General features: G+C 36.9%; 2 long non-coding RNA genes across 2 annotated transcripts in view; one reads left to right on the plus strand and one right to left on the minus strand.

Moving 5' to 3' along the window:
- LOC109163245 lies at nucleotides 1–22,466 on the plus strand. The gene is made up of 3 exons (XR_002051232.1): nucleotides 1–12; nucleotides 6,709–6,711; nucleotides 22,397–22,466. It is a non-coding gene; the product is annotated as an uncharacterized LOC109163245 (long non-coding RNA).
- The window catches only part of LOC109163244, a 20,105-nt gene continuing 17,089 nt past the window's right edge, over nucleotides 20,641–23,656 (minus strand). The window contains exon 5 of the long non-coding RNA XR_002051231.1: nucleotides 20,641–20,653. This is a non-coding gene — a long non-coding RNA (uncharacterized LOC109163244). The remainder of the gene's footprint in view (nucleotides 20,654–23,656) is intronic.

Raw genomic sequence — 23,656 nt, forward strand, 5'->3', positions numbered from 1 at the left:
TCACCAATGGGAGTTGGGGCATAAATTAGGGTACACACAATTGCACCTAATGGTTGGAGCTTGGGAAATGGGAACTTATTAGGGGAAGTTTATTCTAGATTGTTGCCAATCGGGAGATGGTAGTAATTAGGAATAATTGAATGCTGATCTTCGATCTTATTGGGTGTTTAAGCCACGGGAGTGGAAATTCACTAGGGATAGAGATTACGGGAGTAATTCGATTCCACTTTGCATTCCCACACAAATCTTAATTCCAAACTCAATATTGCAAACGATAATTGGCACTAGGTGATTAAATACTTGAATCCCATGAATCTCAACTTCTCTGTAATTGTTTTCAAAATCCTGAACCTCTGTTTTATTTTATTTATTTTATGTCAATCAATCATCTAAGTAATTGTTAGGATTAGCTCTAATGAATAAGTTAGTAACTAGTGCTTGATACAACCACTTCCCTGTGGATCGATAACTCGTACTCCGAGAATTATTTGTTTGCAAATATACTACGCATCAATAATCAATCACACATACCAATTATATTAAACACACACACGGTAATTTCCAATTAAAACAAACAAATTTTGGAAACTAACAAAATTAACACACATATTCCAAATTTATAATTAGAAACATCTTTATATAAATGCAAACTAATCAGATTCCAAAATATTTTAGAAACTAACAAATTTAACTTTCAGCTCATATTTCTAAAACATTTTTATAGCAAATTATATCAAATAAACCATATATGCACGTAACACATATATAATGCTGTTAGGAATATAGCGGAATAATGCGGAAGCGAAGAATCGAAAATTGAGAATTATAGAAGTTAAATAATAGGGGAAAATGTATAAACGAAGAAAATTGTATAAAATAACAAAATAATAATTAACAATGAAAGATATTTTATATATATATATATATATATATATATATATATATATATATATATATATATATATATATAAAAGCTCTCAAAAGAGAATTAGAGGAATATATATATTAAAGCATGCGTGAGAAAGGAAGAAAGAATTCTATTTTGATAATGCATTAATTACAAAGCTATGTTACTATTTATACAACACAAAGGAGAGTTATGCAGCAATGGTAAGAAGGAGAGCAGAAGGCGGATGGACAGCATGCATGCGATGCGGAAGGTTGAAGAAGAAGTCTTCATGCATTAATTAGAGCCACATAATTTGAACCATATTCTAACAATCACCACCTTGGATCAAATTCACGGTGAAAATTAACAATTGAAACATCCGACTAAACTCAAACACTGTTTGAACTTAGTAACAGTTGACATCTTTGAAAATAATTCTCAAATAAACCGCTCTGATACCACTTGTTAGGAATATAGCGGAATAATGCGGAAGCGAAGGATCGAAAATTCAGAATTATAGAAGTTAAATAATAGGGGAAAATATCTAAATGACAAAATAAATTAATAAGGATGGGAAAATATAAATATATATTTTAATTCCCATCCTTATTAATTTATTTTGTCATTTAGATATTTTCCCCTATTATTTAACTTCTATAATTCTTAATTTTCGATCCTTCGCTTCCGCATTATTCTGCTATATTCCTAACAAGTGGTATCAGAGCGGTTTATTTGAGAATTATTTTCAAAGATGTCAACTGTTACTAAGTTCGATATCGAGAAGTTCGACGAGAAAATTAGCTTTTCTATCTGGAAGGTTCAGATGGAAGCTGTTCTAACCCAGAACGGTTTGAAGAAAGCGCTAGCTGGGAAGAAGAAGAAACCGGCTGCAATGACAGATGAAGATTAGGAAGATTTGGATGACAAGGCACGTTCAACCATTCTTTTGTGCCTGTCTAAAGAGGTTCTACGTGAGGTATTAAGTGAGACGACTGCGTCAGATTTATGGTCCAAGCTGTATACGCTTTACATGGCCAAAACTATGGCAAACAAGCTGCGCCTGAAGGAGCGCCTGTACACAATCCGCATGACGGAAGGTACTTCGATTAAATCTCATTTGGATGAATTTAATTCTATTTTATTGGACTTGGAGAATATTGATGTCGTAATTGAAGATGAGAATCGTGCTGTTTTATTGCTTGTCTCTCTCCCTAAATCATACATGCATTTCAAAGAAATTATGCTGTATGGTAATAGTAGTGATACCCTTACTTTTGACAATGTTAAGTCAAACCTGTTGTCCAAAGAAAAGTTTGACTTTGAAATTAAGTTTGAGGACAAAGGTGAAGGCTTAATTGTAAGGGGTCGTTCACTTGAAACAGAGAGTAGCAATAAAAAATCTATATCCAAGTCCAAAGGACGTAAGTACAACAAATCCTGTAAGTACTGCAAGAAGCAGAGTCATGATGTGACTGAATGCTTCAAGTTGAAAAACAAGCAAGAGAGAGAAAAGAAGTCTGCTGAAGCTAGTGTTGTTGAAAGTGATTCAGAAGTTGATGTTATGTTATCTGTTAGCTCCGGTGACAAACGGAGTAAAACTGAGTGGATTCTGGACTCTGGTTGTACATTCCACATGTGTCCTCACAAAGACTGGTTCGTCTCTCTGGAACCGGTTGATGGTGGAGTTGTCTTGATGGATAATGATACCCAATGCAAGGTTAGTGGAATTGGAAGTGTTTAGATTAGAACTCATGATAATGTTGTCAGGACTCTTACCAATGTTCGGTATATTCCTGATTTGAAACGCAATCTAATATCCTTGGGCACCTTGGAATCTCTGGGGTGCAAGTACATAGCTGAAGGTGGAGTTCTGAAAGTCATAAAAGGCTCTCTTGTTCTCATGAAAGCTTCTCGATCTGGAAGCTTGTACGTGCTGCATGGCAGTACTGTGACAGGTTCAGTAGCGGTATCCTCATCGATGTCTGATGCGGATCTCACTCAACTATGGCATATGCGTCTGGGGCATATGAGTGAGAAAGGCATGCATCTCCTGAGCAAGAAAGGTCTCCTTGGTGATTCAGGTACGGGTAAATTACAATTTTGTGAGCATTGTGTTTTTGGGAAACAAAAGAGGGTTAGTTTCTCTACTGCTACACACCGTACCAAAGATGTATTGGAATATATACATTCCGATTTATGGGGACCGACTAAATTCCATACTATGGGAGGCTGTAGATATTTCATGTCTATTATTGATGACTTTCTCGTAAGGTCTCGGTCTATTTCTTGAAACACAAAAATCATGCTTTTCCTATTTTCAAAAAGTGGAAAATACTTGTTGAGACTCAGACAGGGAAAAAAGTCAAGAAGCTTAGGACAGACAATGGCTTGGAGTTCTGTGAGTCAGATTTCAATGACTTCTGTGCGGCAAATGGAATTGCCAGGCACAAGACCTTGCCTGGTAAACCCCAGCAAAATGGTGTTGCCGAACGTTTGAACAGGACTCTATTGGAAAGGGCTCGTTGTATGCTCTCTAATGCTGGGTTATGGAAACGGCGTGATTTTTGGGCCGAGGCTGTTTCTACTGCATGCTATTTGGTAAATAGATCTCCACACTCATCCCTTGATTTCAAAATTCGAGAGGAAGTTTGGTCAGGTAATCCTGTTGACTACTCTATCTTAAGAGTTTTTGGATGTCCTGCTTATGCTCATTCCAGTACGGGTAAATTGAACCCGAGAGCTGTCAAATGCATTTTCCTTGGTTATGCCTCTGAGTCAAAAGGGTATCGTCTATGGTCTCCTGATTCTCAGAAAATCATTCTGAGTCGAGATATCACTCTTGACGAAAATGCACTACTTTCTTCTGGAAAAGTTCCCAGTACAGATGAGACGCAGAGTACTGGTGAGAAGGTGGAGTTTAAGTTCAGGCCTATTGATAGTGTTACTACTGCTGATGGTAATACTAAAGATGGTGCGTCTACTAGCACCGCACCTCTCGTCGAGCCACAACGGGAGTATTCCATTGCTATGGATCGTCCTAGAAGGACAATTAAAAAACCTGCTAGGTACGCTAGTGACGATGAAACCAATATGGTTGCTTATGCTCTCTCAGTCACACAGGAAGTTGATGGTGATCCATCCTGCTATTCCGAGGCTCTTCCTGTTGCTAAGTTCAAGTAGTGCTTGAGTTTAGTCGGCTGTTCCAATTGTTAATTCTCACAATGAATTTGATCCAAGGTGGAGATTGTTAGATATAATATGTGGCTCAAATTAAACATAGACCATTGTTCCGATCTTGGCGTCTTGTGCATGCTCACGTTCCTATATGGTTTCCGACGTTTGCTCTCATTCTTGTAATTTCCGTAGATCTCTCTTATTTAGAATTATAAATAGCTTAGCTTTATTTGTAATCAATGCATCAATCCCTTACATCAATTCAATTTTGAATTCATTTTCTTTCTTGTCTTTTTCCTCACGTACATAACACACACACACACACACACACACACACACACACACACACACACACACACACACACACACACACACACACACACACATATATATATATATATATATATATATATATATATATATATATATATATATATTTTTTGTTTTTAATTCTCTTTATAGAGATTAATATATATATTTATATTTTCCCATCCTTATTAATTTATTTTGTCATTTAGATATTTTCCCCTATTATTTAACTTCTATAATTCTCAATTTTCGATCCTTCGCTTCCGCATTATTCCGCTATATTCCTAACAAATGCAATAAACACATTAAATTACATTTTTAGGCAAATTTTCATGCAAACAAATTAATTAACTTACAAAAACATGAACACATACTCATAAATTAATTAACACATTAAAACATGTAATTTTAAACAAATTATCAAATAAACCACGAATGGCACATTTCATCAAATTAATTTGCATGGCATATGATCTTACGTTAAATAACACGTGCAAATACATAAGTAAATTCCAAACACATATTGCAATTTTATTATACAAAAATTTCGAATAAACATATGCATATAATCACATAAAACAATTTATTTTGAGCACAAGTATCAATTTAAATAGAGAGATTAAGTCCAGTGATACTTAGCTCATTTCGATCATTCCCAACTCGTGCCTTAAGGTAGAAAATCTCGTTTCGCATAAAGGCTTCGTGAGAATATCAACAACTTGGTTTTCCGTAGGAATATATTCGATCTTTAGATTCTTCTTTTCAACATGATCCCTTATGAAGTGATGTCGAATGTCGATATGTTTGGTTCTTGAGTGAAGCACCGGATTGTGAGTGATAGCGATTGCACTAGTATTATCACAATAAATATTAACGTCATCACAATTAACTCTGTAATCCTTCAATTGTTGCTTCATCCACAAAATTTGTGCACAACAACTTCCTGCAGCAATGTATTCGGCCTCGGCGGTACTAGTTGCAATGAAATTTTGCTTTTTGCTGAACCAAGAAACAAGCCTTCCTCCCCCCAAGAACTGGCATGTCCCGGAAGTGCTTTTTCTATCTATTTTGCAACTTGCAAAATCCGCATCTGAAAAACCCGTTAGAGTAAAATCTGTATCTTTTGGATACCACAATCCATCATTCATTGTGCCTTTCAGATATCGTATGATCTTCTTTGTTGGGTGAGGTGGCTTTCTTTTGGATTTGCTTTGATTCTTGCACACACTCCCACAGCATAAGTAATGTCCGGCCTGCTTGCAGTAAGATATAGAAGAGAACCAACCATTCCTCTATATTTTGTTTGATCGACATCCTTTCCATCTTCATCTTTGTCTAGCCTTATTGATGTGCTCATTGGAGTTTTGATCGATGATTTTCCATCAAGGCCAAACTTCTTTATCAAGTCGCGGGTGTACTTTGCTTGATTGATGAACACTCCTTCTTTCAGTTGTTTGACTTGTAAGCCCAAGAAGTAATTCAATTCACCCATCATGCTCATTTCGAATTTATTCTGCATAAGCTTCGAAAATTTCTCACACAAAGAATTGTTAGTGCTTCCAAAAATAATATCATCAACATATATTTGCACTAATAAAATATGATCACTATCTTGAATTCTAAATAAAGTTTTGTCAAGAAGGCCTTTGGTGAATCCACAGCTTATCAAGAACATTGACAAAGTATCATACCAAGCTCTAGGTGCTTGTTTCAACCCATACAATGCCTTTTTAAGTTTGTAGACTTTATCACCTTCGCCTTTTACCTCAAAACCTGGGGGTTGTTCGACATAAACTTCTTCTTCGAGTAGACCATTCAAGAATGCATTTTTCACGTCCATTTGATAAACGGTGAAATCTTTGTGTGCGGCGTAGGCTAGGAAAATTCCGATTGCTTCAAGTCGGGCTACCGGTGCAAAGGTTTCATCAAAATCTATTCCTTTTTTTTTAGAGTATCCTTTTGCAACGAGCCTTGCTTTATTCCTAACGATCACGCCTTCTTCGTTTGCTTTGTTCCGGAAGACCCATTTGGTTCCTACAACATTGTGGTTCGCCGGTCTTGGAACAAGTTCCCAAACATCATTTCTTTTGAATTGATCGAGTTCTTCTTGCATAGCATTTATCCAATCCGGATCATTAAGAGCTTCGTGCACTTCTTTTGGTTCAATCTGTGATAGATAACACGTGAACAATGCTTCCATGGTAGATGATCTTGTTTTCACGCCTTCATGAATATTCCCAATAATTAATTCTGGAGGGTGATTTTTGAGCAATCTTAAATCTGGTTCAAATGGGTGCATGGTACTGGGTGGATCCATTTGTTGTGTACTGGATGAGTTGGTTCGAATTTCCTCAATTAATTCATTTTGAAATTGACCACCAACTTCACCAGTAACTTGATCACTAATTGGATCACCAACTTCAACCCGTATTGCATCTCCATTTTCACGTGCGGCATCACCTCCAAAAATTATTATTTAAAGAATTTCCAACTTCTTCTGGATGAGGGATGGGATTTTATAGAGAATTAATTTCCAACTCATCCATTCCCTGCAAAACATCATCTATACACGTATCATTAGTATCACAAAAATCAATATGACACTTGTTACCATTTTGTGCAATTTCTTCGTCCAGAGCGCCATTTTTGATTTGTGATTTTTCATCAAATACCGCGTGTATGGATTCTTCAACCACCATTGATCTTTTATTCAAAACTCTGAACGCCTTGCTGGTAGCTGAATATCCTAGAAAAATTCCTTCATCTGCACGCTCATCAAAAGCTTTTAGATGCAATTTATCATTAATATGAAAAAAACATTTGCATCCAAAAATATGAAAATAACCAATATTTGATTTTCTCCCTTTATATAGCTCATATAGCGTCTTCTTGTACTGCTTATGGATCATGCTTCGATTTTGCGTGTAGCAAGCAGTGTTGATAGCTTCCGCCCAATAGCGTTTCGGGAGACCGGCAGCACTAATCATCACTCGTGCGGCTTCTTTGAGCGTTCGATTTCTTCTTTCGACAACACCATTTTGTTGCGGTGTTCTTGCGGCAGATAATTGATGAGAAATTCCATGTGAATTGCAAAAAGCTTGTATAACTCCATTCACGAACTCGGTTCCACGATCCGTTCGTATTTTTGATATTTGCAATTGTTTCTCATTTTGGAGTTGCTTTAACAGCTTCGGTAGAACTTTCTCAACTTCATTTTTCTTCTTGAGAAACACGGTCCAAGTGTACCTGGAAAAATCATCAACAACAACGAGAGTATATTTCTTACCACTTACACTTATTGGATCAACCGGTCCAAATAAGTCCATGTGTAGTAAGCTTAGCGGTCTTGACGTTGACTCGTGTGTCTTTGATTTGAATGATGATTTGATTTGCTTTCTGCGGTCGCATGCATCACACACTTGGTCCTTCTTGAAGATAATATCTGGCAAGCCTTCTACTAGATTCTTCTTCGCAAGCTGATTGATAGTTTTGAAGTTTAAGTGGTTGAGCTTTCTGTGTCATTCCCAATTTGCTTCATTCGAATTTCTCGCCATTAAGCACACTGAATCTTTGCTTGTACTCCAATCAACAACATACATATTCTTTTGTCTTTTTCCAGAGAGAACAATCTCATTTGTGAGCTCATTTTTTATTAGGCAATTATCTTTAGAAAATTCTATAAGATAGCCTTTATCACAAAATTGACTAGTGCTCAACAAATTGAATTTTAAGCCTTCAACGAAAGAAACATCTTCAATCTTCAATCCATTTTTCTTGATCGTGCCAACTCCTTTTGTAGTTCCATAATTTTGATTTCCCCCGAATATAACTTTTGGTCCATCGATTTCTTTGAAATTCACTAGATATGATTTATTTCTAGTCATGTGGCGTGAGCAACCACTATCGATGTACCAAACATCCTGCAAAGAAGATTAATTAACTTTAGGTACCCATACTTGTTTGGGTCCTTTACTGTTAGTGATTTTAGGTAACCAAACCCACCTAGATCTTATTGGATTAAGATGAGGCGATTTGTAACCATTTGAGATTCGATAATCATAACTCACATTAGAAAACATTTTTGGCGCCGGGTTTTGAAAAATATTTTTATATTTTGGCACCTGGGAAGAGGATTGTTGCTTTGGTCTATAAAAAGCATTACATCTATTACACAACCAATTCTTTTGAGTGGGATAAAATCTCCCAACTCTATTTCTAGAAAAGCTTCCCTCTTTTCTATGAAATCTTTTTGCACTTGACTCTTTGGCATATCTTTGCTTGAAGAATTTTTGTTGCTTTGCCGTGTAATTGAATTGTTTCGGCCTTTCAACATTCAACTTTGCTTTTGTTTGATAGCCAAGTCCTTGTCTCATCGTGCTATTATACTTTTAACAAATTTTACCACTTGAACTTTATTATTTAAAGTAGTAGTAGAATTAGTCAGATTTTGAGGGGTTTGAGAACATGTGGAGTCATAACCGATTCCGGTTCTATCTCCTGATAGCTTTTGCATGCTCACCATTTTATCTATTATTTTAGACGAATTAGTGAACGTAGCAATGGTTGCCTGAAGGTTATGTTCTCTAATCTCTCTTACTTTACACTCTTCTTGAAGATGAATATTTTCATTCTTCAATTTACTCACTTCAAGTAAAGCATCTTGCAATTTTTTATTCATTTCTTCTTTTTCAAGAATTAGAATATTATTGCGCTCTTTGAGTTGAGGATGAGTGAGCATAATCTCTTGACATTCTCGTATTAGATTGTCAATAGATTCATGAGAAAAAGAAGAATTAACAGAATTGAAAGAATTAGATGTTACCTCTTTTTCATCTGCTTCAAGAGCCATAAGACAATCTTCACTTGTACTCAACTCAATTGACTTGCATACTAGCGCCATATCATCATCCGAACACGAGCTTTCATCGCTTGATGCTGAATCCTTCGAATCATCATTTTCGTTTGGTTCGTTGCTAACGAGAGCTTTTCTTTTGTCGCGCTTGAACCTTTTGCTTTCAGATTTGTTCACCGTAGATTCAACATTTTTTCCTTGATACTTGCTAACGATCGGATACGGACAATTTATTTTAAAATATCCGGGTTTGCGGCAATTATAGCACAAATCCTTATTTTCTTCGACTTTTTCTTCTTGTGATAGGCAAGAGACGAATTTTCCACGAGCAGAATTTTTGTTGTCTCCTTTTCGCATAAACCTTCTAATTTTTTTAACAAAAAGAGCAAACTGTTCGTCAGTCATAAAATCAACATTATTTTCTACTGACCTGGAAGTTGACGGTTGTTCGGCCATTAGAGCAGAATTTTGAGCTTCATGAACATCATCATCTTTGGCCTTCATTTCGAACTCATATGCTTTTAGATCACTAAATAATTTGTCTGTAGACAACATTCTTAGATCTCGATGATCGCGCATAGCCGTAACCTTCATATCCCATGCAGATGGTAAGCCTCGTAGGATTTTGAGATTAATTTCTTTTTGGCTAATGTTTTTGCCAAGATCACTAATCTCTCCAAGAACTTTGATCATTCGAGTTTCCATGTCTGCAACACTTTCATTCGAGAGCATTTTGAAATCTTCAAACTTCTTCATGGCGATTGTGAGCTTATTGTCTTTTTCTTGTTCATGTCCTTCGCCAATCTTGATGAGAGTTTCCCATATTTCTGTAGCAGTAGCACACTTTCAGATCTTCGGAAATATTGTATCATCAACGGCTTTGAATAGAATATCCTTGGCAATATTGTCAAGATTATTCCGCGTTCTATCATCCGATGTCCATTCCGGTTTTGACTTTTGTACGTACTGTGGAGCATCCGGGGATATAACAAACGCCGTATTGATTGTTAATATTTCTATAGGGCCAGTGGAAATAACTTCCCACATTTCATCGTGTAAAGCCGATAAGTGTACCTGTATACGAACTTTCCAATCATCAAATTTATCAAGTGAGAATAATAGATTTTGAACTAAATCTTTCTTCATCATCATCACGAGAGATATGAAAGATTAATCCAATCACACACTTTGTAGAATGGATCAGCCTAACAGTCAAAAACAGTTAACCCAATTAGGCAACGTGTTTTAATACCAAAGGTTGGTATAAGCTGACTCAAATAGGCTACAGGCTCTGATACCAATTGTTGGTCCCAAAATAGGTAAGGTGAAAGTCAGGAGGGGGGGGGGGGGGGAATAGACTTTCAAACTTTTTCGCACAGCACAACAATTGCTAAGCCAGAGATAAACCAAAACTCTTAACTAGATTGTTAGAGTATGGTGCATAGCGGAATTAAATAAAGATAAAGTGTGTGTGAGATTGTGTGAGCAGTATATCTTGTGTAGAGCAATTAAGTAAAGAGCAGTATGTAAAGAAAGCAGTAAAGAACACGAGACAATTATAGTGGTTCGCGAGGTGGTGTAATCCTCCTACTCCACTTGCTCTTCTCTCCAAGAGCAATTCACTATATCTACCACTTCTTGGTTACAAGATATAATGAATTTCCGTGATCTAGTGTTTTTATCACAAATCCCGCACTAATCACGCCCAGTGACACCACACTGCTGCTAGTGCTTTTATCACAAATCCCGCACTAATCACGCCTAGTGACACCACACTGCTGCTTCGGGTTTCACGTCGCCGCGCTACTATCCCAGGATTTCACGACTCCGTCTGCTTCCAAACTCAAACCCAAACTTCATCTGATATTCCTCTGGTTTTCTCACTAATCACGCCCAGTGACACCACTGGTTTTCTCACTAATCACGCCCAGTGACACCACACTGCTGCTTCGGGTTTCACGTTTCCTCTGGTTTTCACACTAATCATGCCCAGTGACACCACACTGCCCTCTGGTTTTCACACTAATCATGCCCAGTGACACCACACTGCTGCTTCGGGTTTCACGTCGCCGCGTTACTTTCCCCCGTCTGCTTCCAAACTCAAACTTCATCTGATATTCCTCTGGTTTTGGTTTTCTCACTAATCACGCCCAGTGACACCACACTGCTGCTAGTGCTTTTTTATCACAAATCCCGCACTAATCACGCCTAGTGACAACGTTTCCTCTGGTTTTCACACTAATCATGCCCAGTGACACCACACTGCTGCTTCGGGTTTCACGTCGCCGCGTTACTTTCCCCCGTCTGCTTCCAAACTCAAACCCAAACCCAAACTTCATCTAATATTCCTCTGGTTTTGGTTTTCTCACTAATCACGCCCAGTGACACCACACTGCTGCTAGTGCTTTTTTATCACAAATCCCGCACTAATCACGCCTAGTGACACCACACTGCTGCTTCGGGTTTCACGTCACCGCGCTACTATCCCAGGATTTCACGACTCCGTCTGCTTCCAAACTCAAACCCAAACTTCATCTGATATTCCTCTGGTTTTCTCACTAATCACGCCCAGTGACACCACACTGCTGCTTCGTGCTTCGGGTTTCACGTCGCCGCGTTACTTTCCCCCGTCTGCTTCCAAACTAATCACGCCCAGTGACACCACACTGCTGCTTCGTGCTTCGGGTTTCACGTCGCCGCGTTACTTTCCCCCGTCTGCTTCCAAACTCAAACCCAAACCCAAACTTCATCTGATATTTCCTCTGGTTTTGGTTTTCTCACTAATCACGCCTAGTGACACCACACTACTGCTTCGGGTTATTTTCCCCCGTCTGCTTCCAAACTCAAACCCAAACTTCATCTGATATTCCTCTGATTTTCTCACGTAATCCCACGCCCAGTGACACCACACTACTGCTTCGGGTTACTTTCCCCCGTCTGCTTCCAAAGTCAAACCCAAACTTTATCTGATATTCCTCTGGTTTTCTCATGTAATCCCATACTAGTATTTTTCCTAATTGACGCCCTCCCAATTCCCCCTTTGTATTTCCTCCCTCAGATTTAATTAAATTGGTGAGTTTCGAACTTGAGCCATTTCACATAACATATCAAGCATCTTCCACTTCGTCCGTACAACTTATTAGTTAAATCTCCAATCATCTTTGATGTACTCCTTTCTTTCCATAGATGCTTGATCTCTAAGTCAAATTCATGCAATCTTCCAATCTTAATTTTCTTCAACGAAAATTCTTTTGGGATATCTTATTGTAGCATTGACGTGATTTTCATAACATTCAACTTCTTCTTCTATTTGTCATTTTCTCCAGACAAATTCTTGATTTTAGGCTTTATATCTTCTTCTTCTATTTTCATGCATCTTCCTCTGTTTTTCTCTTTTGCAACTTAAATAATTTCCCGAACATGGTCTAAGACTCTACTAGACCTATAAAATAAAATTGGGGGTTCTACAAATACATATTTGACATATCAAAACCATTACTCTTTATTCCTAACAGAATGTGTTCGTCATTTCTTGAGCTTATGTTTGTTGAGTACGTATTCTTGAAAATGTCTCGTTCTTGAAGAGCTATTGCATCGATTATGTTTCATTTTTGTACTCTCGGATCCTGTCGCTATCTAAGATATATTCTATCTTCGGATGTTGTAGTACGATATTTCTGTTGATACTGTAACACCCCTAAATTTCAAGATATTTTAAACCTATAAAATAAAGGCTAATCTCTTATTAATTCCCAAACAGAGCATAAACCAGACATAGTAGTCGGGGTGCTATGCCACATTTGAGCTGGAGAACTCGGATGTACACGCTAAACTAACTAATAAAGCATAAACCATAACTAATACCCAAATACAAATAATGGCACGCAGGCCATCTCATCCAGGCTAGAACTATCTAAACTAAGTCCACGAATCTACTAGCGCGCTCCGAAACTACTCACTGTCCCTGAAAAACATTCGGTATAACAACCGTCAGCGAATAATGCTGGTAACCCACTCCAACGCGTTAAGTACAATATAGGTAGATATAAGAAACTCATTTTGAAACTGGAATACATATATACTTACGAGACTCTAGTTTAAATCCAAGATCAAGACTCAAGGCATATTAACAGACTTAATATCATAGAATAATCATAGGAACTAATAGACACCCTAGACATGCAATGCAAGACATAACAGGCAGATAAGCATGCAATAACAAGTAGAGGCAACTAAGGCATTTAATACAATCAATTAGCAAGTAGTCAACAAAGCACACAATTCATCCTCCAACCTTATACCAAGTTCCAACCTTGTAGCTCCCCTCCGTCCTTATATCAGTTCCAACCTATACCTCCAGGCCACCCTTATATCCCCACCCCTTATGCCTCCGGGCAACTACATGCCCCCACCGACGAACCCACCTTTCAACCACCAACATATCAAGATGGTGCCGCAGTGCCATTCAATGATCCGCACCACTAGTGCCAATATCAAGGGGTTAGTGCATATAGCTCTAACATGACACCGCAGCACTTATAACCTGACACATGCTCAACGGCAAGCAAGTCTAAGGTGGGTGTGTGCCTTTAGCACAGTCACCGCTATGGCCTGTACCTTTAGTACAACGACCGGCCACAAGTGGTGCCTACCGCCAACAGTTTATTTTCCACCAATCACAATCTCAACATATCATCATCATCATTCACACCGGTCATTGCGCAATGACCATGATACTCATCATCATCAATTAATCAACACATAATCACATAACAAGCAAGACACAACAACAATGACACGTATCACACATAAAATCCTAGAACGATGCCTAAAACACCAAACTAGTCGCATACACAACAAACGGGGTACAACGGGACACAACGGGACGCGGGGAAACATCAAACGGGGAAAAACACCACGAACCACGCCGGGATTCCAGCGGGTAGGTGGCGGGTGGAGGACCACCCGCCGGCGGCCGATTACTATTCCAGCGGGTGGCCGGCGGGCAAACCACCGCCCGCCGGCTGCCCGCTGGAACAGTATTGCGGACAGCGGGAAGGTGGCTGGTGGTCAGTCCTCCCACCTACCCCCTATTGATACACAGGCAACTTTATGGTCCCGGGATCCCTCGTGGAACCCGAAACCATGTCCAAACACATTCAAACACATAACGACAACACCACGTATTCAATTAACGGAATTAAACCAAGAACCACACCAAATACAACCTAACACGATTCCTAAACATGCCAAGACTCAACATAAATCACACAACGATCCAGGGACATCTGGAATCACAAGAACATCAAGAAGTCTATATGCAACGTCCTAAACACAAGTCCTAGGCTAGACTCAACACCCGATCATACAAAATCCCATCCAAACATACTAAGAATAACATAATACGAAATCCACGTTATAACCCTAGGGCTCTAGACATAATCAAAATACAAGATCGTTCATATAATTAATCATAGTATCAAGAACATCAAGATTATCACATAAACATCAAGATTATCACATAAACACCAAGATTATCATACAATATAAACCCTATGCAAAGCTCTATCAAGACTCAAGACAGAATCATATATCAAAGGAGCCAATGAATAAGATATAGCAAGGGAAATAGGTTTTGTCGAGACATGGGTTACCTCTTAGCCTTAATTAATCCTCCCTTGGCTATTAAGGTTCTTCCCTAAGATTTCCATCCGATTGATCTCCCTAGGCTTGGTGGTGGGGAATCTCTTGGGAATAATTTCGTGTAATATAACTATGGGTGGTAAGGGTTCTAATTGCTTTCTAACCCCCTATTTATAGACTTAGGAATCCTAATCAGAATCTGAATAGTAAAGGCCTACTTTCTTTATCCCTAACAGATATTCAATGGTGAATGGACTTTCAAAGGTTAAGCTCGGAGAATTAGGAGTTAAACTTGGAGAATGGAGAATTTGGAACTTCAGGTTGAAATGTACAAACATGAAGGAAATTCCATTTATCTTTAAGGAGGTAAAGAAGAGAAACGTTAAGAGATGTGAATTTGGGAAGAATAAAGTCTAAGACAGTGGATGGTGACTTTGGACTTTGAGTTGTATGAAGGTGGGAAGAAAACGTCGTAAGTAAGTCATATGTCCTTCTGAAGAATGATGAGTGAAGAGACTAAGAAATGAATTAAGTAAGAAATGACAAGCTAAAGGATGTGGACTTGGAAATGATAAGTTATGTGAAACTTAAAGAAGGAATTTTAGTAATAAGAATGAAACAAGGGGTAGCTGAACTTATGATAAGATGATTGAATTGTTGAAAGAGTAAATACCCAAAATGGTCCCTCGACTAAAGCTAAATTCACAAAGTGGTCATCGACTTTCAATTTCAACCAATTAAGTCCTTAACTTTGTAATTTTAACACAATTTGGTCCTCTGTCTATTTGACCATTTGTTGACTGTGATTTTTGAGGATATATATGTACTTTCATGATCCATAGTTGGTTTTTTAAGGTTCCGGTTGCATTTCCAGACGGCACTGTTACATTCGAATCTACTGTCGAAAGCAATCTACCAAATCCGGTCGCCTTTCTTCATCATCCATTTGGATTCAATGTAGTTGAGTTCGTACCAGAGCGAAGAAGACGACGTGTTTCCGAACCGGTGCAACGTCATCCTGGCGCATTACAACAAATCAGCTTTTTAGTGACATATAGTTAGAGGCGGTTATTTATAACCGCCTCTAAATAACTATTTTGAGGCGGTTATAGAAACCGCCACTAATTTTGTACTTAAACTTAAGAAATGTTAATTTATTTTTCATTTAATGTATATTTTAATGGCAGTTCTTTTAACCGCCACTAAAACTCAGCGAAAATAAATGTATATATTCTAACAAAGATGATCTTAATCGTAGCTAAAAATCAACAAATTATTTATAAAATCTAAAATTCCTAATCTGAAACCCCTAGCCCTCACCTGCGTTCGGCAACTCTGTCTGCTCCGACCTGGCGACATCCGTGTCGGCGTCTCCTTTGTTTGCTCCACGACGTCTCCTCCGTATGCTCCACGGCATCTCCTCCGACCTCCAACGGACCACCGCTCCAGTCTCCTGTCTCCACCAGTCTCTCTAAAGTGTGTGCTCCACAGAGGCACGGCTCCATTGCAGCAGCGATTAGTTGAAGTGTTAATCGCTCCACCGCTACAGCCTCCATTACTCCCTGAGTTCGGCAGTTGGCATCTCCTACGACCTCCGTCTCCACCGCCACTGACCAAATGGGTACTGCTCGACCTCTGTAAAGCCGTCCGTTAAGACTTCTGACCAAGCTTATGGCTGCAGAAAAAGGGGATTAGTCCATTGTAAGGTTTGTAGACTCATGTGAATTTCTCACTGATTTTGTTCTCAAACAGTGTGTTTGTATGAATTTATGAATTTAGTTTTTGATGTTGCTTGTATTATTCTAAATGTTGTGAATTTATATCAATTATTTTTAATTTTTGAGGATTATTGTGAATTTCTTTTTGAATGTTTTTTGCAATTTGATTGATTCTCTTGATTGGAACTTGAATTCTTCTGCTAGTTTTCAGGATTGTTCATAGATTAGTCTTTTGTAGCAATTGCACTCAAGGTGTTTGTCATATTGTTTTTGAGCTGAAGTTTGATTGTGTTTTGAATAATTTGTGTTTGTTATTAATGGTGAGTTGTACTAGCATTTCCAGAGGCTAAAATTGCAGTTGGTTGTCATAGAAATGACATTGAATATGTTAATTGCACAATTTTAATAAGCTCAAGGATTCAATTGAATATTTGATTGTGATTTTAGTTGTAGAAATTCTCTCTATTTATTTCGTTTTCTGGTTCATAAATTTTCATTATTACATTCCCTTTGTTTTTTTTTTTTTTTTTTTATGGAAAAAATCATTGTGATTTAAACAAGACTTATAGTTGTTAATCTTACTGTTGAATTATTCCTTCTTTGGGGTTATTAATGTTTTTTATTGCTTATAGACTTGGAATACAAAAGTTATCCAAGATTGCATCTTTATTGCCACTTCTCAAGTTATCTTCTTATCTGTTTCATTTTTAGTTATCTGTGTTTGTTCTACAGAGTACAGACTAAGGTTATATGGTAAGATTATCTGTTCTTTTATTACTGTTGAATTCTGTCTTAACAAGGATATATGCTAAGGTGAACTAATTCCTCAAATTCTCAATTCTAGTGTGTCTAAGTTTTAAATGAGGTTTGAAACTTTTTTTTGCTTCTTTTTATGTTTTGGCCCCTTTGTGTATTTTATAATTGTTGTGTATTCCTGCAGGTGGCACGTAATGTGTTTGAAGCAGGGTTGAAAAACTTTATGCATGAACCTGAATACATTCTTGAGTGAGTTTCCTTCCCTTTTTGGCATCAAAATTCTGTATATATATAAGCATGAATCTGTATATATATAAGCATGAACCTGTTGCCTTGTTCAAGTTAGTAGTCCATTTTTTAGCAATTGTTCCTTTTAATTATTTGTGATTCTTTGAAGTAAATTCTCTCTGCATGTTCTTCATTTTTCTTGATACATGGTTTTCTTTCTCCTCTGATTGTTAACCTAATTCTGGTTTCTATGTGTAGCAAGTATCACTACAAAAAACTAAACATTTAGCTACGTTTAGTTAGCGGCGGTTCTATAAAACTACCATTAAATATTTATTTAATGGCAGTTATACTAACCGCCGCTATTTTAACAACGAAACTTAAATCATAAGATAAAATGCTAGTAACCATTTTACCGGCTGTTTTCTTTAACCATCTTAAAAATAAGTTAATTTATTTTTAGGGTTATTCCATCTTTTCACCCACATCTCAATGTTGGAACAACACAACACAACATATAAAGCAATTCACATTAGAAAACAGGATGCATTCCTAAAATTAATCTTTCTATATATCCTCTGCTTTCTCTCCCTATATGCATATATTTATGTGGTCTTATCATTCTATACATATGACAATTCATCTTTCTTTCTCTTTGTAGATCTTGTATGATAAACTACTAAAGTTTGAAAAATCTTCATATAGAGATTATGCATGGATAAATCTTGGGTTAATTTGCAGCGAAATACTTTGGAATATATAGAAGGGGTAAACAAATTAATTGATTTTGCAATTGAGCATAGATGTATTGAAGGAAGAATATTGTGTCCTTGCGTGAAGTGTAAATTTAGGTATTGGTTATATAAATTTGACGAGAAAGAACGTTTAATTGTGATGGGATTGTACCTGGATATGTTAATGGGATTTGGCATGGTGAAGGGGGATCTTTAGACACTTCTAGTAGCACTCTTAATGTTGTGCCTACTAATGTGCAAATTGAGAATCCTGAAGTAAATATCATTCATGATGCTTTTGCACATATTTCACATGGTATAAATGAACCTTCAACATCACAACAAACACTACTTGGGGATGGAGTATTACATAGAGAGGATAGTGAAGACAGTAAAATAGTTTATGAATTGCTCAAAGATGGAAATCAAGAGTTGTATGAAGGGTGTAGCAAGTACTCAAAATTATCATTTTTGTTGAAGTTTATACCACATCAAGTGCTTGGGTGGAATAAGCAATAAAGCAATGTCTATGATTTTTGAATTGTTAAAAGATACTTTTGAACAAGCAAGGCTTCCTGATTCTTTCTATGAGGCAAAAAAAACCATCAATAGACTTAGTCTTAATTATGTTAGCATTCATGCATGTCCAAATGATTGCATGCTATACTGGGGAGATGATAAAGTTGCAGAAACATGCAAAGTATGTCATACTTCAAGATGGAAACAACCAAATGGGAAGAATGGTGGTGATGTGCGTTGTGGTAGCAAGTTTAAAAAGAAACCTTCTAAAGTGTTGCGTTACTTCCCTCTTAAGCCTAGGTTGCAACGGTTGTTTATGTCTTCTAAAACTGCTGAATATATGAGATGGCATGCTATGGATAGTAACAAAGATGGGTTGATGCGACATCCTAGAGACTCTGAATCATGGAAGCAATTTAATGAAGTCCATGTAGAATTTGCTGCTGACCCACGAAATGTTAGACTTGGGTTAGCTGCGGATGGTTTCAATCCATTTGGACATCAAAGTTCTACACATAGCACTTGGCCTGTGATTTTAATTCCTTATAATTTGCCTCCATGGATATGTATGAAACAAACCTCATTTATTTTGTCTATGATTATTCCTGGGAAAAAGATGCCAGGGAATGATATAGATATTTACATGCAACCATTGATTAAAGAGTTAAATGAGTTGTGGAGTTTTGGAATAGAAACATTTGATGCTTCACAGGGTCAGTTTTTTAAACTACATGCAGCTCTAATGTGGACCATTAGTGATTTTCCTGGGCTAGGTAACTTATCTGGGTGGAATACACATACAGGGCTAGCATGCCCCTCATGCAACTTTGATTTTTTTGCCAAATCGCCTTCCACATAGTAGGAAGTGGTGTTTTATGGGTCATCGTCGGTTCTTAGGGTCTTCTCATCGGTATAGACATCACAACTCTAAATTTGATGGAACCAAAGATTTGAGAAGTCCGCCAAAGATGTTGTCAGGTTCAGATGTTTTGAATCAGCTTGCAGATATCAATATTACATTTGGGAAAAACCTAGAAATGACTAAGAAGGGGAAAAGATCACGAGTGAGAAGAGTTGAAGATGGTGATACGCAACAATGGAAGAAGAGAAGTATATTTTTCCAACTCCCTTATTGGGAATTCAATTTGTTGCGCCACAACCTTGATGTCATGCATATTGAAAAAAATGTTTTTGACAATGTGTTGTTTACTTTGCTAAATGACCCTGCAAGATCAAAAGATAATCTAAATGCTCGAATGGATTTAGTGTCAATGGGTATAAGAGATGACCTTTGGCCTAATGAAAATGGAAAATACTCTCCAAGTTGTTTTACAATGACAGATATAGAAAAAGATGTATTTCTTGCAACACTAAAGAGTGTATTACTGCCAGATGGTTACTCAAGTAATATTTCTAGATGTGTTGATTTGAAGAATCGCAAGATACATGGATTGAAAAGTCATGATTGTCACATTCTTATGGAACATCTATTGCCAATTGCCATACGTAATCTATTACCAGATCAAGTTTGTATGGTTTTGGTAAAATTGGGTTCTTTTTTCAGACAAATATGTAGTAGAGTACTAAATGTCAAAGAGCTTGATAACCTTCAAAGTCGACTTGTGCTAACATTATGCCATATGGAAATGATATTTCCACCATCATTTTTCACAGTAATGGTGCATTTAGTTGTTCACCTTGTTGATGAGGTTAAACTTGGAGGTCCTGTTCCATACCGATGGATGTACAGCATTGAGAGGTGACTAAATTTTGGATATTTAAAGTTTTCTTTATTAGATTATCGATAAATGCATCTACTAATGTCTTATTTCTATATATTTAGGTACTTAGGACATTTAAAGTCTTTTGTACGCAACCGAGCAAACCTAGAAGGTTCTATAGCCGAAGGTTATATTGCTGAAGAATGTCTTACATTTTGCTCAAGGTATTTAGAAGGGGTTGAAACAAGGTTCAACCGATCTAGGCGTGTTGATGATGTGCCATTTTATGCTGAAAATATTCAAAGCAATATCTTCAAACAAATTGGTCGACCAGTAGGCAGTGTTTCAACTTTCCAACTAACTAATATAGAGAAACAACAAGCACATCGATACGTGCTAATGAATTGCAAACATGTTGATAAATACGTTGAGTAAGTAACATCCAAAATTTTGTATTTTTGTGAGAAATAACATATTGGCCCTGTTTGGTAAAATGGCTGTTAGCTGATAGTTGTTTGCTGTTAGCTGATTGTGTTAATTAGAGGGTATAAATAGTTGATAACATTAGCTGATTGTAGAAAAGTGTTTGGTAAATTAGCTGTTAGCTGATAGCTGTTTAGTATAATTTCTTTTCTCAAAAAGCTAATTGAAAAAGTTGCTTGGAGTAGCTTTTTTTAATTTTAGCCTTTTGGAGTTGCAAAAAGCTAATTAACCAAACATTTATATTGATATTTTAACTAAATCAAACAATTAATAGTGGTCAAATAAGCCAAAATTGGCCTATAGGCCAATTTTTTACCAAACAGGGCCATTATTTCAATTGTAACAAATGTGTTGTTATCACATACAGGGAATTTACAGTTTTAACGAAGAGACGACTAAGAAGGCGGACGAGATCTTCTGCTGATATTCAAAAAATAGTTAATAGAGATTTTTCCAATTGCTTTGCAAAGAGAGTAAGAGTTTCACCTCAAATCAATATTTTACTTCAAAATTAATTTATTAATACAATATCATTATGTTTTAGATCCTAAATACTGACAATCAAGAGCAAGTGCCAGATGACATTATGTTTTTAGCAAGAGGTCCACTTACTCATGCTAGAAGATTTTCTTCATATAACATTAATGGTTTGAGATTTCGAACAGTGAACCGAGAAGAAGGACTGAAGTCTCAAAATAGTGGAGTATTTGTTATTGCTGGAACTCCAAGTGTTGCAAGTAGTCGTGATACTCATGGGGTTTTTGGAGATGTTGCTTATTATGGAAAATTGGTCGACATCATTGAACTCAATTACTACAGCAAATTTGTGGTTACACTATTTAAGTGTATATGGGCAGAGACGACTACTCCAAGAGGGATAAGAAGAGATCATTATGGCTTCACCGAAGTTAACTTCTCTAGAACAATACATGTTGGAGATAGTATAGATGATGAACCATATGTGTTAGCTGAACAAGCTCAGATGATGTTTTATGTCACCAATGAGATGGAGAAAGATTGGAATGTTGCAATACCTTTCAAACCAAGAGACCTTTTTGACATGGGTGAAAATGCTGACAGTAGCGGATATGATTGTACTTCAATCTCAAGTGAAAACCAAAATCCTGTGGTTTTAAATGAGATTGAAAATTTGCAATTAACAAGAGAAGAACTAAATGATGAAATAGCCACTGTTGTTGATAGTGGAATTGAAAGAGCAGATAATGATTAAATAGTACAGGTCAACATGCTTGCTCTCCTAGAGCTTTGCTCTTGTTCTTCTTATTTTTTGTTCATTTCTGTTTTATTCTTTGAGATCAATAACCCTTCAACTGAACTCAAACTGAATTTTTTTTTTATTTGATGTGTAGGTATGCTAGAGTAGAAGAACTCACTCGATTATGCAAATAATCTGCTTTCTTCCAACCCAGTCATTCTAGGTTGGTTAATAGTTTATTAAGGCTAATTACTCTAATATCTGTCTATTTCTGGAAATAGAAAGTCTAAGGATGTTATGGCATTACAAATCTCTCGCGCAATGGCATATTTGCATGAAAATGGCATCATTCATCGCGACTTGAAGCCCAGTAAGTAATTTTCTGCGGGCCTAACTTTTGCTGCTAGCTATTTTGCTTATTAGTCATCAAGCTAATTAATCTTCTTGGATTGCAGATAATATTTTTCTATCAGAAAGCAAGAAGAGTGTGAAGCTTGGGGACTTTGGGCTGTGTAGGGAGGGTCTGGAAGGTGATTTTTCTGCTGATGTTGGAAGCTTTCGCTGGATGGCTCCTGAGGTAGTATTGCAACTTTAATTTATTAACCAACCATCCATATTAAGATGTATGTATGTGTCTGCCTGCATCATATATATATATATATATATATATATATATATATATATATATATATATATATATATATATATGTCTTCCAACTGTTTCTGAGTAATCTTCCCTTCTCAAGTTTGTTTATCTGTGATTGATGATAAATAGTGTCATGTATTGGAAGTACATGCATTTATAAATAAGTTGAGAGGTTTGCTTTGTTAAAGGTGTAGCTTTAAGCATTTGGAGGTCTGTAGGCCAGTTGATACACTTCTTGCGATTTACTTCCTCTTTGCTAAGATAGCATACCCAGGAAATTGATTCAATCTTGCTGTTTTCAAAAAAAAAAAAAAAATCTTGCTGTTAAGTTTTCACCACTGTTATATCATTGGTTTTGTGTTTGGGTAGTGTAGGATCAAGGTGTAATAAGAATTTCAAACCCATTGATAAATGAAGATAAGTGTAATGTATTCTGCAGATTTTAGCAAAGAAAGGAGTTGTGATTTTACCAGGCATCTATGCAAACTCAGTGGAGTTACTATCAGCTATTTTGAGTGGGTTCAGGTGATTACCTCTGTTGCTTTCACCAGCAAACTTCTTACACAACTTACTAATGGATTAAAGATCCTAAATTATTGAATATGTTTAATCTTCCTTGTAGAACATACATTCAAGGGTTTATGTGGGATGAGGAGAAAGTGAATGCAGAACTTCATAAATATGACAAGAGGTTTTAAAGATGTCAAGGACTGAGATTGTAGATTATGTTGGTCTATCCACCAAAGGCTGCCTGTATCTGCATTTGAA

The sequence above is a fragment of the Ipomoea nil genome, unplaced genomic scaffold (genome assembly GCF_001879475.1).
Source record: "Ipomoea nil cultivar Tokyo-kokei standard unplaced genomic scaffold, Asagao_1.1 scaffold3016, whole genome shotgun sequence".
Lineage (NCBI taxonomy): Eukaryota > Viridiplantae > Streptophyta > Magnoliopsida > Solanales > Convolvulaceae > Ipomoea > Ipomoea nil.